Consider the following 7,357-nt stretch of genomic DNA (forward strand, 5'->3'; position numbering starts at 1 on the left):
GAGGAAAGGATAGGAGGGAGTCAAGTGCACAGAAGGCTTTTAGGCTGTGCCGTCAAGAACATTTTGGTTTAAGAATTCATGTTTGTTTATATAAACAGTTTGTGAAAAAATCTTTAAAATACATTAAACAATTAAAAAACATTTTAAATAATAAAAATACATATAAATGTAATTAAATGTAATTTATAGAGTCATAATATAACACCTTTCAAGCAAATAAATTCGCAGAACATTTTATTTTAATTTACAACTCAGCAAGTCACTCATAAAACTATCCAAATTACTATCCACATAAGATAGATAAAAACTACACAAGATTTTTTAAGAGTGCCTTTGGCATTGTTCATTGCCAATACATCAAGCCGTCTCTGCAGAACTCAGCAGGGCTGAAATAAGGGAACGATTTCAGAGTTGTCAGCTGTTGTCGACATTTCCTTTGAAAACAGATGAGAAAGCATAGAGAAGTGTGCTATAGTAAAAATGAAAAGGCATGTGAAGACTGTTGCGTTTTCCCATAGGGCAGATGGTCATCGCTGTGACCTCTGTGCCACAGCAAATACCCATACCAAGTTTATGAAAAAAAAATAAAAATAAAACAACAACACTACAATCTTAGTATGATGTTCTCAAGACCCAAAATTAATTTTAAATCTTCTTCAACTACAGCCAAAACTCAAAGGGTTTATCCAGCCTCTGACCATGCAGGTGAATAAAGCAGATGGCAGTGTGATTTACACCAGCCCAAAGAGTATGCAGACATTTCAGCTATCAAAAGTATGCTATGAATGCATTAATTAACAACATTTAAAAAAAGTGGCATTTATAAATAAATAAAAATATTCCAAGCAAATCATTTCACATTTGATTTAACATATATATATATATATATATATATATATATATATATATATATATATATATATATATATATATATATATATATATATATATATATATATATATATACACACTCACCTAAAGGATTATTAGACTGTAAAAATGATTTGTTAGTTTGACACTATATTTGTAAATAAAATAAAAAATATATATTTTGACACTTTATGATTGTTACATTTATTTGAACAATGGTGATGAACTACACCTGTGGTTACTCTGCTAGAAGACCTGTGTGAACTTGAGGGGAACTGACTTCATGTCCACTGAAATTACTTTGGCCCCAGCTGGTAAAAAGTCATTTCAGGATTGAAGAACTCTGCAGTAGACAATTTCAGCAGGTCATTTAATCCAGAGTGTTCCTTAAAGTGTGGCTACAGTGTTCAAACACTTTCCGGGGCCTCTATAGGCATTTGTAGATCTTCATTTACTGTACGGGGTAGTTGCCGTGTGGAGTTGTGATTTTAAAATGTGAGTTAGAGAGAAGGACTGCATGATGGGACATTAAAGTGCAGTCTGAACCTCTTTCGTTCCTCCCCGGCTTTTTGTCTCTCTGGCACTAATCCACTGGCCAAACAACGCAGACTCCCACTAAATGAAAGGTCCTGATCCATAGGGGGGGAGATGGGGATAAAGCATTGTGATTAAGATTGTATTAATGGGGCCATAGGAGGCTGGAAGGCTTTAATCAGTGTCTGTGCTGCCGTAATCCCCTGCCTTTAAGCTTCAGCTAACGCTGTGATCCTCCTCCTCATGAGTCACATCACACACACTCGCACAAACCCACTGGATAGGCCAGAGAACAGTGAGGTCAAGGTACAGAGACGGCGTTCAATGAGTCTGATAGGTGGTGTATACAAGAAGGCAGCTGGACTAGGGAATAGGGGAGAGTAGGAGGATGGAGGATGAGTTTTGGAGAAAGACAACAACAACTTAAAAATGCCAGATAGATAGGTAGATAGGTAAATGGATGGATGGATGGATGGACAGACGGGCGGATAGATAGATAGATAGATAGATAGATAGATAGATAGATAGATAGATAGATAGATGGATGGATGGATGGATGGATGGATGGATGGATGGATGATGGATGGATGGATGGATGGATGGATGGATGGATGGATGGATGGATGGATAGATAGATAGATAGATAGATAGATAGATAGATAGATAGATAGATAGATAGATAGATAGATAGATAGATAGATAGATAGATAGATAGATAGATAGATAGATAGTAGGGCTGTAACGATTCACTCGTTTTCTCGATGCATCGATTACAAATCCTGGCGATGCATATGCATCGATCTTGAAACATGTATTTTGAATCGTGAATCGTTAATTTCGGCCGATACTCGATCTAAAATGCTAAGAATCGGATGAATCGCGATTAAAAAATTATTCAGTGCTTTAAAATAAACATTAGATTATATCTACGACATGTGTGAATTAGAGACGCTGTGCTGCGTCGTCTGCGCGCCCACAGTCACCTGATCTCCTTCACAGACGCATGCGCGCTGCTTTAACGCCTTCACTGGATTGCGCTCGCGCTCGCGATCTGTCCGTAGCTCATTTATATAAAATAATATTCTTAAGTTTTAGAGAAATGGGTCATACCTGAACATTTGAAATACAACCCCGCTTATTCAAGGATGCATTTATTGCATGGAGAAAACACATTTTTAAGTGTCTAAAATGCATAGGCCTACTCACAGTTCTGATGATTTATACATGACATTTGACTTAATATCGTTTAACTGAATATACGAAGCAAACTGCTAAAGTAACTACAACATTACCAACACTGAAATAAGAGCGTGCGGTTTATCAATCAGAGTCCGATAGCCTAATAGCAACAGCACCGGCGCATTTACTTCAGAATCATCATAAGGAAAATGTTCAGAATAAAGAGAACAAAGAAGGCTTTTCTTTCTATTGCGTGAAGAAAAGTTTAGGATTAGCTGGAAAAGTGCCTGATATTTTCTCTCCATGGAAGCATTGCATGGTTAATGCCTGGCACACTTTAGTAATGTATGAGCTAACTCAAGCATTAACAATACTTTTAAAGCCGTGTTAAATTGTGTCTTATTTAAATTTCTACAAATGTCACTTTATATAGGCTAGGCTATTAAAGTAAAGTGTGTAACAATAATAAAACAAAGTAATAATACGAATTAACATTAAGAATGAACAAAAGTTTTTGGTTTGTTTTTGGTAATACTTTAAAGAAAGGTTCATTAGTTAACAAACTAATAATGAACTGTACTTATGAAGCATTTATTTATCTTTGTTAATGTTAATTTCAATATTTCCTAATACTTTATTAAAATCGTGTTAACATTAGTTAATGCACTGTGATAACGTGAACAACCCATGAACAGCTGTATTTTTTATTAACAAAGACTAACAAATACAGTAACAAATGTACTGCTCATGGTTAGTTCATGTTTGTTAATACATTAACTAATGGTAACAAATGAAGCTTATTGTAAAGTGTAATTTTGTTTTGTTTTTGGTAACACTTTACAATGTTTCATTAGTTAATGCATTAGTTACCATGAACTAACCATGAACAACACCTCTGTTCAGCATTAGTTCATCTTTTGTTAACATTAGTTAATATAAATCCAGCTGTTCATGGTTTGTTCTTCATGTCAGTTCACAGTGCATTAACTAATGTTACCAAGATTTTAATAATGCATTAGTAAATGGTAAAATTAATATTAACAAAGATAAATAAATGCATTAAAAGAGCAGTTCATTATTAGTGCTAACTAATGAAGCTTATTGTAAAGTGTTTCTGGGTTTGTTGCCGACTCTCTGACCTCTGAAGACTGCTGTGTAATTCACACCCTGACTAAGACACATTAGGGGAAGCATTTTAATAATCCTATGAATGCATATAAGAAAATGTATAATCGAATCGAATTAATGGAATCGTATCGAATTTTAATGTGAATCATATCGAATCGGTCTGATTTGGCAAAAATTTGTTCTTGAATCGAAGCGAAAATCTATGAATCGTGAATCGAATCAATTCGCTGCCTACCCAAAGATTCACAGCCCTAAGATATGATTTCCAAATTGACAGACAGATAGATAGATAGATAGATAGATAGATAGATAGATAGATAGATAGATAGATAGATAGATAGATAGATAGATAGATAGATAGATAGATAGATAGATAGATAGATAGATAGATAGATAGATAGATAGATAGATAGATAGATAGATAATGATTTCCAAATTGACAGACAGACAGATAGATTAGATGGACGGACGGACGGACGGACGGACGGAAGGAAGGACGGACAGACAGACAGAGAGATAGATAGATAGATAGATAGATAGATAGATAGATAGATAGATAGATAGATAGATAGATAGATAGATAGATAGATAGATAGATAGATAGATAGATAGATAGATAGATAGATGATCTACTTTGAGTGTTATGATTTATGATAGATGTTTTAGATTTCCTCCACATGGCAGTGCACCTGCTCTGAGCTCAGATCTGACTAAAGCGTCAGATGAACTCAAAGACGATCCACAGCAGAGGAAAGGTAAAGGGAGGTTAGAGTTCACAGAAGGGTGGAACAAGCCATTAAAGTGACATTGTGAAGCGAGACTCGTCTCCTCAGAGCTTTGTGAGAGTGTTGGGTTGTCAAACTTAAAGAGCTTCTAATAGGATGGTGATGCTGTCGTGTTTACCCTGCCTCCCCCCTCTACACGCCCCATGCATTGTGGAGGTGGCCCGGCTTTGAGCCCCCACAATGGCTGGAGAGGAGGGACAGATGGGGGTCCCTATGGAAGGAGGCACAAAAAGAAAGCAAGGTAGGAGGGCCCGACTGTGTGAGAGAGAGCCTGCAGTTAGCTCACACTGATTGCCATGCAAAGTAATGGAGAGTAAAAGAGAAACGGATGGGAAAAGTAAGAAGGAGATGGAAAAGGGGAGTTAAAAGGTCACAAAGAGATTTTAGATATGCAGAATCATCAGTATAAGCTATGGACTACAGTATAAGCCTGAATGTACTGGTGCCCTTCGTAAGTCTAAAGTGGGTACAACTCAGATGAGGATGGAGGTCACAGGATCATTATATGGGAAAGTCTTAAAGCGCTTTAAGTTCACTTTATAATACCATACAGGTGCTAAAAATACACAAGTCAACACATTATTCTGAACATTCAACACGTTTATTGTAAATTAGTGTCCCATACAACCACACACACTATATATATATATATATATATATATATATATATATATATATATATATATATATATATATATATGTGTGTGTGTGTGTTAAGGCATTGTTTAAAATAAACACGATTACCATGTTGAATTTGGCTAAATTACAGAAGATAATTTATATATAAAAGTGTGTTTGTTTTGTTTTTTTTGGGTCAGTGAAGGTCCCATACAGCCATGATCTCAACTGTTTCAGGACATCAAGTGGCAGCCCCTGAAATTAAGTTGATATAATTTTAAGTTAATATAATTATATTAATTTTACACTATATATATATATATATATATATATATATATATATATATATATATATATATATATATATATATAGTATTGGTGGTGTTTTATTTATTTAAATATATATAAACAATTATATGTATATATTTTTATATAAATTTAAATAAATGAAACACGATATACATGTTGGTCCAAACATTGGTAGAAGGTCTTTGTTTAGTCTGTTCGGCCCCTGCATGAGCTAACCTATGCTCTTCCAGGTGAGTCCCTAAGCATTAATTCAGCTCAGTGTGTCATAAAGGCTGAATGGGTTGGGAGTTGAATTATGTGTGAAAGGACGGGATGCTGAGTGGAGGTGAGGCAGGGGTGTGTGGCGGAGCCTCTTCTGGTGTAAGATGAGGAGAGCCGAGGGGGAGGACCTGCACACAGCAACAGATGGGCCCCAATGGCGCTCTCAGGTTGTAAACTTTCTGTTGGGAACATCTGTCAGTTTGTCCATATGCCACATTTTGAGAGGAGAAGTCCCAGTCAGTGTGGAGTGTGGACACCTGTCATTCCCTGTGATGAGACGGGAAGTGATGTGCACCAGTATTTGATATTCATATTCTGCTCATGTGACGTCGACATTAAAGCTAATACAGCTAAAAAGCAGAAAAATAAATGTTAATGCTAACTGAATTAGCAAAGACTTAACATATCCAAAATGCGCCTACATGCATACAGAATGTGCTGCTGGACTTTTCAACATAAAAAAGAGAAACTTCCACAAAATGATGCAACTTCATGAAATCAAAAGCGTGATTCCAGACCATCGTTATTTTGAGAATTTAAGGGTTCTCCTTTAAACTCCTACTCTATGAGTTACATCATATCTCTACAAAAAATAAAGTCTTATTTTTCTATTTGCTCTGTTGCGAGCGGATAAAGGAGAATTAAGCAGTTGATCGGGGCTCAGTGTCCAGAGTGTTGCATTAGACAGTAATCCAGGGCATAGGAAGGGGGAGACGGGATAGAATCCCTAATCCCCTTGCCTACCCCATCCCAAACACACATACTGTTTATACTGTTATCGCTAAAGAATGCATCACATTTTATTTCAAAAGCATGATCAATTATTAATCTAAGAACAACAATACTACGGAAAACATTTCCTAAAAGACCTTATTTATTTTCCGGTCTGCACTGCAAAACACCATCCTCAGTACCAGAGCCCATTGAGCCCTCCAGTGGTAGACTTTATTTACCCACAGTTCCACCACCAAGTCCACTACAATCTACAGTGACAGATGTTATAGGGGGCAACAGTTGGAATTGAGAGGGAGGGGCTTGGGGCCATCTGCCCAGGGTCAAGGTTTGGATGGAAGGAGGTCTCTCACAAAAGAGAAAAAGTGGCAAGTTGAACTAAATAACTAGAATAAGTGTTGAATAAATATGATTGTTACACATCATTTACGATACTGTAGGTGAAGCCCTACATTCAATCATCCATGTGTAGGACCCCCATTCTATTAAAAAAAAAAAAAAAAAAAAAAAAGTTAATGTATACAGCAGCTGTCTTTTATAAACTATTTTTACACACTAAAAAATAAAATCTAAAAGTAGTTTGTTACATAATTATTTAAGCCTGCTCAATGTAGTAATGTGTTATTTTTATACATAAAATATTTATACTTATTTCTTGCTTATTTAAGCTTTATTTATAGTAATCTAATTAAATAGATTTAAAACTAAATAAAAATTGATACATTTTAATAATAAAATGCATCTAATTTATTACTTTACTCATTTTAATCTATTATTATTATTATACAATTTCCTTCTAGACCTCTAAACGGTCACTCTTGTGACCCCAGTTTGAAAACCCCTGATTAAAGGGACAGGGATGCTCCCCAAGTTACACATTTTTTTCTACATGCGCTCCAACTAAACTTTTAAATAAAGCTTCAGAAGGGTCCAAAGCAGCT

This window comes from Pseudorasbora parva, chromosome 6 (genome assembly GCF_024679245.1).
Source record: "Pseudorasbora parva isolate DD20220531a chromosome 6, ASM2467924v1, whole genome shotgun sequence".
Taxonomy (NCBI): Eukaryota; Metazoa; Chordata; class Actinopteri; order Cypriniformes; family Gobionidae; genus Pseudorasbora; species Pseudorasbora parva.